This window comes from Meriones unguiculatus, chromosome 2 (assembly GCF_030254825.1).
Source record: "Meriones unguiculatus strain TT.TT164.6M chromosome 2, Bangor_MerUng_6.1, whole genome shotgun sequence".
Taxonomy (NCBI): Eukaryota; Metazoa; Chordata; class Mammalia; order Rodentia; family Muridae; genus Meriones; species Meriones unguiculatus.
Genome location: NC_083350.1, coordinates 164,451,768 through 164,463,814, shown reverse-complemented (window position 1 = coordinate 164,463,814; position 12,047 = coordinate 164,451,768).

Here is a 12,047-nt window from a genome sequence, read left to right as displayed (position 1 = left end):
TTTGCAATGATTCCTAACTGGAGCTGTTAAGATATCATTTCTACTCCTTCATGAAGATAAATCCTCTTAAATGAGTTATAAATTTAATTGTTAGAACTTCATTAGGAGGCAAAGCCATCTTGGTTGCCTCTCTGAAGCCCGTGGGGCAGTTAGAAAGCAATGAGAATAGTTTTAATTAAGCATCTTAAATTTCATATCTAATTGACACTTTTTGCTGCAAGCCACAGGAACCAATGTGATTATTACAGACATACCCAAAGCATTTTGTTTGAGAAGCTGCCTGGGTCCACTTACAAAAAAAATACAAAAGCAAAATTAATTTATGTCATGCCTCTTTGGAACACTAAATGCATTTTACTCAGTTGGATTTAGCTGTGGGTGATAGAAAGCATTTGTGGAAAGGTGGGCACCACCTCTGTTTATTACTCTATCTCTCCGATGGCAGAATTGAGTGCATGAACTTCCTGGGAATACTGTTTGCATGGTCTCAATACAGCCCAAGCTTTTTCATATCATACAATTCTATAGAAAGGGCCAATGCTCCTGTGAAAAACTAAAACACAAACTGGGTCTGAGGGATATTTGGACATATCTGCATGGGGGAGGATAAAAAATTGGCTGTATGTTTCTTACAAGCTAGTAAGTTCTGGAGTTGTATGAACCCTCCAGATCTTCTGACATAGAGCAGATGGAGTTTGCTTGCACACCCATAATTCTTTTGTGTTGCATTCAGGGCATAAGCTAACTCCCTGCAGCACTTCCTCAAGACTGAACTGATTAGCAATTTGAAGTTTTCATCATTACTGTCATTGGCTTCATGAATCTGAAGATAGTAAATAAAAAAATTTAAGACCAGTTTTTACAACCATTCAAAATTTTACAACATTTGAAATTATAGTAAAAGGGAACCCTGCTATTCGTTCTTTGGTTCATCAACAAAGACAGCGTTGGCATTTCCTGTGAAGGGGGATGCATTTTCCGTCCAATGGAATGCTTTGAGATCAAATACATAATGAAGAGCTGTGGGTTTCTGAAGATACATGCACCAGCAAGTGGCTTACTTGGCTCCCAGTAAACAGTGGAAGTGTCTCAGGGATCTGAAGACAAAGACTAGTAGGCCACAGAGGCTACGAATCCCATTAGGCCTCCTTCTTGTCCCTATCCACCCCACTGATAACACCATGGATCCCTGGGCCTGGACTCTTGGCATTTGACTAGATTCCTTGTCCAGACAGGCAATCCTGCCTTCTGTACTAATGAAATTGCCCAAATAAGGGTGCTACCCTCACCACTCATAGTTCACAGATGCACAGCAACTAAGATCTGTATAACTTGTGATGCACCAGGTTGTTGGCCCATAAGCAGGCCCTAGGAAATGTGTGTCTTATAGTGACCCATTAGAGCATGCCGCTGGCTACAGTCCATGGGAAGCTGGAAAACTGTCTTCTAGTTTGAGCCTGAGAAGTCTGTTTCATTCATGCCTCTCAACAGGCTTCTCTGGTAGAGAAATGAAAGGATATTTCAGGCCATAGGCCTGAGTGAGTCATACACCCTCTGAGTGCTCTTGAAGGTCTCTGGGATTCCCCACACTCCCAGGAAGTAGATGTCACAGGGTTCTTGTTTTAGAGTATAGGTTGTTATTGAGAAGTGACCAATAACTTGTTTGCTATTCTCTGTGAGATAGCGAAGCATTGTTCTGGCTCACCTGGACTAACAGTATCATGAGCTAAGCAACTTCTCACCCTAGGTGACAGCCTTTAAAGGAATGCCGTGCATGTGGACATTGAGGTTCTTATGCCAGAATAACCCAGTTCTTCCTGGCCTCAAACACCCTCCTGTTTTTATGTCAAATGTCAAATTCTTCTGAATTTCAAAAATACATTTTAATGACCAGGTGGATGAGCTTTATGAGTGGGCACCTGCTGAACTTTAGTCATTGTAGCTATGTGTCTCTTACTCACAAGCCCCTCACTGCTAACAAATTTTCCTGTTAGCAATTTGATATAACAGAGCATAGTCCCAGTGGGGGCACTTCCTGTTCCACCATGCTAGGGGATGATGGGCTGTTGTTTTAAAAATAGAAAATCCCAATAGTTCAATCTTACCAATAAAGACTCAGGAGCCAGATGCTGGCTCAGAGAAAACCTCCTAGCTCAGAGAGACAGAGAAAGCACCCAGCTGACTTTCCTACTCAGCTCAAGTCCCAGAAGGAAAAACCCCTTCCTGCTGAGCTCATGAGCCAGAAGGAAAAAAATAAAACCCTTTCTCTGTCTCCACACTGTCTTGAATACCCTTCAGCTCAATGTCCCTCCTGTCTACTTTCTGTGTGTCTCACTGTCCATCCTCTGGGCTCTCCCCTCACTCTCTTTGGTTTTTCCACATGTTCACTTCTGGTCAATCTGGTTGCTTGCTCCACCTCTAGACCTAGGGTTAATTTTATTTAATCCTGTTTATAGAAAGCTCTTGGATTAAAGGTGTATGCTAGGGCTGAGCCACACCACAAGTACTTGTTTACAGCAAACAAAAAGCTCTAGGATCAAAGACTGAGCCATATCACTAGAAATAGGTTTTTATAGTTCACAATCTCAGGCTCACAATGGCATCAAATATCTTGCAGCAATGGGCTCCAACATCCTCTGGAGACTCACTAGGGAGAACCATTTCCTTGGCTCACTCACACAGCCATGGGCTGAGGACCTCATTGTTGCTTGGTTGTTGGCTGGAGCCTTCCTTCCCTGGAGCCATGTCAGTCTTCACATGGCAGCTGGCATCCCCCTCAGAAAGAACAAGAGAATGCTCCAGATGGAAGCTAGTAGATCTGTAACCGAATCTTGGGTGTTCTATCCTATCTCTTCAGCGTTGCATGACTTCTTAGAAACACATTTACCAGAGTATGAACCCCAGCAGGCAGGCTCAGTGCCATCTGTTGTGGAAGATGCCTGCATTCTGAGCTAGTTTCTTGGTCCTCTAGGATAGGTTTATTGCTTTATCCCGTTAAAATCAACTTTACATCTATTCGCTTAAGCCAGATGGCTCTTCTTCCGTGTATTCACATGCAAGTAAATATTTGAAAAAAAAATATAGATACTTCTTATCACCATTCCCCCAAACAAATAACTATTTATATAGTGTTTACATTGGTATTATATATGTATTATAAGTATTATAATACATATTATATGTATTATAATTATAATATAATATGTATTATAATATAATATGTATTATAATATAAGGATGATTTAGAGTAAATGAGAGGATGTGACCAAGTTATATGCCAATACCATGGCAGTGTATATAGGGGACTTGGATATTCCACAGATTTGGGAATCCTGGGGATAGTTCTTGAGTAGTCCTCACGAATGCAGATAAGAACTATGTATAGATGATCATTGGATGTCAGATTCCATGCTGGGCACGGGGGAGCCAATGGAAAGCAGGTACAACTTGTAAGCATAGTTTCTTCCTTCTGACCTAGATCTGTGGCCTGCATGGTTTTTTCAGAATCTGGCCAGTCCCTGAGTGACCCCAGGGATGGATCAGGTCGGAGATGCTGTACTACAGGTCTGTTATTTCCTTGCTTCCTCTTGATACTGCTTCCATCTGGTATAGGCTGTAACACCAGCCTGGTATGCAACCTATGAACTCTTCAGTTCAGCCCATCCTAACGATGGAGCACCTGACGCTCAGTTCCCTCACAGGAATGATGAGTAGAAGAACTTGAGATAATGAAAAAAAAATGGTGTGGTTGACTCAGCAGTGAACAAAATATGTCCTCCTTAATAATATTCAACATTATTCTACACACTTGATACTTGCTCAGGCAGCTCCAAAATCATCCCTCTGTGGCTGTGTTGATAGGAATCTAGATTGAAGATTTTCCTTGCTTCCTCCACCTTAATAATTACACTGTAAGAGTCTTTCTTAAAGCACCTTTCCTGCTTCCTTGTTTCATAGGTGCAGTTTATGCATTCCTGGGGTTAATCTTCTGAGTGGATAGGATGAGAGTGACAGTGGTGATTAGGAATGCAGACGCCAACCCCAAACCCTTTCATACCACAGGACTGTGGCCTGTTTGTGTGGCATGCATTGGTGTCAGGGACCACAGAAGGACACACTGGCCAAGGCTGCATTTTCTGGCTCATGAGGACTGCCCACCTGCAATGCCACGTGGTAAATTACATACCAACAACCATGCTCAGAGATTCTCCTCCTCATTCCAGGTAAGAGAAGGGTGGTGAGCCGTGCCCCACTGCCCCCCTCCTCGAGTCTCAGCAGGATTCCTTCAAGCAGCCAAACTTAGATCAGTGCCTAGCTTCTGCCGGCTGCTTCCTTTCCACGGAGCAGACATCGTCTGGAGTGTGGACCCTTGCTCTGCCCGTGTCACTGCTGAGCAGCTGTGTATAAAAGTGCTGAGAATTCGGGTCCCCTGGCATTCTGGCTCACTTCTTGGGCTACAGCTAAATGTTTGTGCTCTCATTTGCCCCTCCCCCCCTCCATCTGTGGCCAATAAAGGAACAACTTAAGGAAGTTAGAATGCCTCCTGTTAACCACAGCCAGGGAAGTGGGGGAGTGGGGGGGGGGGGGAGGGCGAGCCTGGAGTGAAGGCAGGAGCAGCCAGAGTTCCTCAGGGATTTCCAGCAGGTAGGCTGTAGGAAGTCTCTTCCACTGTTCGCCCCTTTCTGATATTTGCCTTGTTCTTCCATGAATTCTATCTTCCCTCTCTGTCCTCCTTCAACATGCAAAGCTCCTACCTCCACTGTCATTTCTTCTGCACACCCTCTTATACTGATATCCTGCCTGAGAGGAAGCCTGTTCGGATAAACTTCTAAAGGTGCCTTGGCAGGCTGGGGCCAAGGTGTGCCTCTAAGAGCTCACACCACACAACAGATTTGACCCAAGAGGTGTACTGGGGTCGAGGAGAGTGAAAGGCCATCTTGGAATCATGAGAGAGAGAGAGACATACATACATACATACATACAAAGAGACCAAGAGACAGAGAGAATGTGAGAGAGATCTAGAGAGCCGAGGAGTCCAGGAGGAACTTTTAAAAGGTGTGCGTGTTGCACCGGAAAATAAGCAACCTGAAGCGACAGACAGTGGAAATGCGCTGCACCAGGCAGTGGCAGGTGCTGACTGTGCGCTGCGGGTGCTGCAAGGAAGGCTGGCGGAACGCCCGATTTACAACACCTCCCGTACAGCAGATCCTCTGGTATCCCACACTCCTCCTGCCTCAGCTGCCCGTCACACTGCTGAGGCTGTGGGTGGAGATTCTGCAGAAGACAGTGGAAGAGGATGGAAGCCCCCATTCTTGCGGCAGGCAGGTTAACAGAGCTTCTGCGCATGTGTGGGGAAAGCCCCAGGAAGCGGAGCTTGTACACAGTTATTTAGGAAGCTATCGGCTTCCGGTGGGTGGGTGTAGATGCTTAAAGTCCTTAGTTCTTCACATATTGTACCCTCTTCTGCAGCTAGCTTCACGGCTTATGAAAGGCACACACACACACACACACACACACACACACACACAGCTGTAAAGTTAGGACTGGCTAATGTATGGCTGAGGATTAGACATTCACACAAGACATCCCCGGAAAATATAACTTTGCGGAGGGGTGCATGCTTGTAATCCCGGGAAGCTGGGGCAGGGAGATCTCTAGTTTGAGGCCAGCCTGGACTACATAATGAGACCCTGTCTCAAATAAATAAATATAAATAGCCAAATAATCAACCTCATACAAAAAAAGCAAACTACCCAATCAAAAATTGAGCGGACTTTAATAGGGATTTTTTCCAAAAAAAGACATACAAAATGGTCGACAAGAACATGAAAAGATGTTCAATATTATTTATCATTAAGAAAATACAAGCAAAGCTACCAAACACCATCCCATACGCACCTTAACCATTATAATTTAAAAAAAGAAAGAAAAAAGAAAACCATCAGTGAGTATGTGGAAGAAGTCAGAACCCTTTAATGTGGCCGGGAGAAATGTAAAGTGATACAAAATATTTTGGCATTTCTTCAAAACTAAAAAAAATAAAAAATTACTGTGTGACTGGTTAGTTCCATGCTGCTCAGAAACAGAGAAGGGGACATTGGACAGACATGTGTGTGTGTGTGTGTGTGTGTGTGTGTGTGCCTATTACAGTACCATTTCTAAGAGGCCTGGGTGGGAGCACCCCATGTCAAAGAGAGAACGCCAAAGGCCACAGAGAGGGAGCCAGAGGTTAAGCTTGTGGCCCATTTATTGAGAAGGTAGCTGTACGCAGCTCGTGATCCTTAGACAAGTTCATGGTCCTCTTGGCTTCCTTGCCCAAGAGGCAGTTCCGAGAGTATGTAAGAGCCCTGGCTCTGAGCTGCTTGGGTGGGCCCAGCTTCTGTTCGACCCTTCTTTAAAACTTTGGGTGAGTTCTCTGGTCGCCTTGTTCTCAACGGCAGAATGCAAACAATGCCCGCTTATCTCGTTGGGTTCCTGTTATGAATGTTTGAATTATTCTGTGTGACATTCTTCAAGTAGGGCCTTATTTTCATTGAGCACCTGATAAGTGCTCACTCAGAAAGCATTTCTTCTGAAAAGGAGAATAGGGCACTGGGCGATCACTTCAGAGGGCATGAGCAACCCGTGGGCTTCTTTTTTAAATTAGACTGAAAACCATTAAAATATTGAAACAAAAATTTTCACACTGTCTTGCTATTTCTATCGGCGTGATAAAACACTATGACCAAAGCAGCTTGGGGAGGAAACGCTGTATCTTATTTGACATTCCCTGATGTCTGTCACTGAGAGAAGGAAGTCAGGGCAGGGACTCAAGTGGAAGCCACGGAGGAATGCTGCTTACTGGCTTACTTACTCATGGCTTGCTCAGCCTGCTCAGGATCCAGGACCACTGTCCAGAGGTGATATCACCCCATGGTGAACTGGATCCTCCCACATCCACCATCCATCAAGAAAATGCCCTACAGACTTGACTACGGGCTAATTTTATGGAGACATTTTCTAGATTAAAATTCCTTCTTTCCAGGAGATGCTAACTTGTTTCAAGTTGTGTCAGAGACAGGAGGATCCCGAGTTCAGTTCCCGGTAACCACACGGCAGTTAGTGGCCATCTGTAGCTCTCAGGTTGGAGAGGGGGTTCTGACACTGTCTTCTGGCCTCCTCCAGTGTTGCATTCATGCACATAAAATTAAAATAAATATAAAAATATTGGGAGGGAATAAAGACATTGTGTGTGTTCTAGTATCTTAAGCACTTTTTAAGTTTGCCTAAGCAGTTATTAACACTGGCTGAGGAAGAATCAACAATATATATATATTTTTTCAACAAAAGATTGCTTTATTAAAGTTTGAAAAACTTTAAACTTAGGCGTGCACTTCTCAGTACCCTGAGATTCTGTGATGTTCTTTTCTTAAAATAGTGGTTTGGCTGCCCCCCACACTCCTGCAGAGTGTGAATGAGCCAGGTGAATGTGTTGAGGTATGGGCCCCTAGCCTTCGGTTGCTACGCAGCTATGACACAAGAGAGGAAACTTTCCTGTGTGAACTTGACCTCCGGAAGATGATCAAGTGTTAGAAGGCTTCTCTGACTGGGCCAAAGCAAGCTGCTTGATTGTGAGAGGGCCTGTGGGAACAGCAAGCCGGCACGTCCCAGAGAGGCAGGCTCTCACTCCTGAGAGTGGCTCAGGTGGGCTCCGGAAGGAAGGAAGCGGTGCCGTCTGTGCGACCGCAGCTGCAGGGAAGCGCATCTCCACAACAGCCTGAGCGTCATCCTAGCATCTTTACCTCCTCAGCCTGGACACTAGCTTCATGAACTCCTGAGCAGGGGGCCTTGCTGAACTTCTGCTGGACCCCTGCCGAGGGAGGCTGGAGGTAGCCAGCCTGGCTTTAAGCCACTAAGTTTTTGGTAATTATTACGCTCCAACCAATAGAAAATTAATGTTCTCTTTTCCACTTTGAAGTAAAATTCATAATAGATAAGCAGTTCTTAGACACATAGTTTTTAAATATCATAAGTATATAATAAGGAGAAGAAAGAAATTTATAACAAATAGAAATATCTATGCACTTACATTACAATAATAAAGTGTCGAGGTACACTCACACTTGACCTATCAAAGAGTCATATGTGCACCTGTACAAAGAGCAGCCCAGCAACAACGCTTGTGGAATGCCCCTGCAGGACTTTCCAGGAAACCCTGGCTCCCAGAGCCTGGGATTCCGCAGAGAATGGAGAGTACAAAAACTCACTCTCAAAGAAAGAAGCAGTTTCCAACCCGTGGGTCACACCAGCAGAAAGCACATTTCTGATGGCCTTGGAAACCATCAGCCACAAATTTATTTTTCTTGCTACTTCGTTACTATAATTTTGTTTCTGAGCCACGTCTCAGTCCCTCAGACAGTCAGAAATGTGTGTTCTGAGGGTCGTGACTCACAGGTTGAGAACCTCGGATGTACAAAGTTCCTCCGAGCAATGGGCTTTGCTGATGAATTGATTGATTTTTAGCTATGTGTGAGAGCAAAATGGATCAGGAAACCTGTCTCCCCGGTAGCATCAGAATAAGCCGTTCTGAGAACGCTCTGCAGACAGAATGCCTAAGAGAATCAAGCTGCCGATGTATGTATGCACTGTGTCACAGGCTCTGCACTGTCTCCATTCGTTGTGTGTTTCCTGTTCTCCACTGTCAAGCTTAGGCTTTTTGAAACCTATCCAAAAAGGGTCATTTCTGCTCCAAGCCAAAAATGGTCAGACACAGGCAATTCTCACGTCACTTTTTGCCCTGAAAACAAAGAATACCTTGTTGATGCTTTATTGGACACCAGCTTCACTACTGAGCAACTCTAACGTCCAAAATTGAGCTGTAAGCCCCGCCTGCCCAATGCTGGGCGTTACAGTTCTTGGAAAAAACCAAAGCCTCGTGGAAAAGTACGGTGGCCTATAGGCTTGTCTTCCTAAACCCCTGCAACACGTGTCTCGGACCACTCAGCTGGGAAATTCCAGGGAGTGGTCCTGATCAAAGTTCATCTTGCTTAGTGTTAAATATTTAATAAAGCTTGCTTCAAATTTGGCCCAAAATGGTGGAGTTGGGTTTTCTCCGGGGAATCGCAGGATTAAAGCAACTTTCTCCCCAGCACATGCGCATGCCAAAGTGTTTTCCCTGACCCCATTTTCAAGGCAAGGAGGAGTAAAGAGTGATGTGGACCTTATATTTTATAATATAGACCAAACGGGAGCAGCTACACAAACTAGGTTCTAGAAAGCTCTCCGATCTTATTAAATGCATTGATTTTTTTATTAGACTCCGGACGCATTAATTAAGACAAACCCGTGCCTCCGATCTGACATTCTTGGCAGTTGCCAAGAATGCTCTTGATTGAAGATGGGCTGCAGTAAAGAGGAGAGGTAATGGGAAGGGAAATTTCCTGATACAGTGAGAGCTTTTCTTTTGGGTCATTCTCATCTGTAGGGACTGTCCCGTGTCTTGTGGAACTTTTGGCGGCATTCCTAACCTCCATCTACTAGGACACTGTATTCAGCCCCTGCTATCATGGTAATAAAAAATGTCTCCAAATATCCGTTGAGAAACAAAACCACACATGCCTCCAGCTGAGTCTAACACTTATGAAATCACATATTAAGAGGGTGACAAGCAGGCTAGAAAAATATTCCCATAGAGGACAGTGATTGCATTAAAACATTTATTGAACACATGGAACATATAAAGCAAATGTTGATGAGGAGCATTTAAAAGCAAGAACCCCGGGGCCTTGAGTGGACATTAAATACTCTTCACTCAATGTGGGGTAATAACCGTCATCAATTATTTGAAGAGCTCTTGATTGAAGATGGGCTGCAGTAAAGAGGAGAGGTAATGGGAAGGGAAATTTCCTGATACAGTGAGAGCTTTTCTTTTGGTTATTTAAAAAAACAAAACAAAACATAAAGTCATGGGGAGATAGAAAAAGGGGTTGTGAGAAAGAAGGGATTGGGGGCAGGATAGACAGTGGATTTGCCAAAATCTGTGCAATAAAGAACCGGGAGACAGAGGTAGGGGAGAGAGAGGTCAGGCAAGAAGTGGTTGAATGCTCTCTTAGCAGGTGTGAGGCCCTGGCTACCATCCCAGCATCATAACATAACATAGCAAGCTAGCAAACAGGTAGATAAACAACTGAAAAATCCAGGAAGGAGAGGAAAGAGAATCCTGGAAAGACAACCTGGCTGGACTTGGTAAGTTCAAGGTTCCGTGAGAGACCTTGCCATAAGTGAAGTGGGAAGGAATGAAAGAAGACACTTGTATCAACTTCGAACACACATACATACACACACCTATACACATGCACACCTGCACACACAATCATGACCATTCACACACACATGCTTACACACATTCACACATGCTACATATACATACACAAACAAATAAGTAACATAAAAACATTTGAAAACGTTTAACTTTATACTTAGTCATGCTTAGATTCCTTCAGGAGAATCAAAGATTAAATTTAAAAGTTCATTTTTTAAAAATTATTTTACATTTGCGTCCTAAAACTCTGGCTCAGTCTGGATCTCTCTGAGTCATGCTGAGTGTGAGTTTGCCTTGAGAAGATGTCTTGAAGAGGTTTCACTCTGCCATCACAGAGCATCAGGCAAGCCCTAATAAGATGTTTTTACCCCCATCTCCTTTTTGTCACATAAATGAGACTGAAATGTCTTGTTCAAGATCATTGCTTTGAAGGGACGTGCTGGCTAGTTTTATGACCCCTTGACATGCAGTCATCAGAGAGGAGGGGGCCTCAGTTGAGAAAATTCCTCCCTAAGATCAGGCTCCTGGCAAGCCTGAGAGGCATTTTTTTTATTATTATTATTAATGTTTGACAGGGGAGGTACCAGCCCATGGTGGGTAATGCTGTCCCTGAGCTTGTGGTCCTGGGTTCTAGAAGAAAGCAGGATGAGCAAGCCAGTAACACCCCACCATGGCTTCTGCATCAGCTCCTGTCTCTACATTCCTGCCCAGTTTGAGTTCCTGCCTTGGCTCGCCTTGGTGGACTGTGATTCAGGATATGTAGGCCAAATAAACCCTTTCCCTTTCAAGTTGTTTTTGGTATTGGTGTTTCGTCACAGTAATAGCTGAGGCAGGTTTTTGGCTTTCCCTCTATCTAACCTCATAGTGTGCTTTGAGTGGATGCCCGTCACAGTGAATAGGAAGGGTTTTAAGGCTTCTTACTGTTGGAATCCCTACTAGTCTTGTATCCCTTTCAAGGCCTGTATTTGGGCATTTTCTACTGCTAAAACAAAATACCTGAAAGTTTTGTCTTATTGAGGGTATCTACTCTCAGGCCATAAACCTGCTACAGCAAGAGCCAATAGATCTACCTATAAATGCCTATAAACATGTAAGCGTTAGCTGGAAGGCAAAAGCATGGAGAAATTTCACTGCTGCTGGGTGCTGGTATGCCGGCATAGAGAGTAGTGACGAGGGGTTAGAAGTCTGACGGGCTGAGTTTCAGGTCCTGTCCATATCTTTATGAGCTGTGGAGCTTTGGAACAATTACTTATCATCTTCAGATCTCGGTTTGTTCTTGGACAAAAGTAATAGTTCTTCAGTCATCAGCAGGGTTAGAATTGGGTAGACGGCAAGAGAAGGGTATACAACACAGAGGAACAGCACTGCGTGGCTTGTGGCTAGTTGGTACCCTGCTTTTGCCTTTGTTCTGCTGAATTGGAGGTCTGAAGAAGCCCGTGTCTGACAAAGTTGATTGCATAATGCTAGAAGAGCCCCCTAGAAATTGATGTTATCCTTTGGGCTAGTTTAGGGATAGTCAGCACTTGCCGACATGTGGAAGTAGCGCTTAAAGGGTCATTCATTGAGGCAGAACCAGGCACTCCCAGGATAGCATGTTAACTGGTTAAGGTCTGCCTCACTGCAGCTCACCATGGTGAAAACACAGCTAGGATTCTCTGCAGTGCATTTGGGCTGATGAACCACAGGGGTAGGCCTTGGTTGGGCTTCTCACCCACTCATCCACCCACCCACCCACTCAAGGAGAACT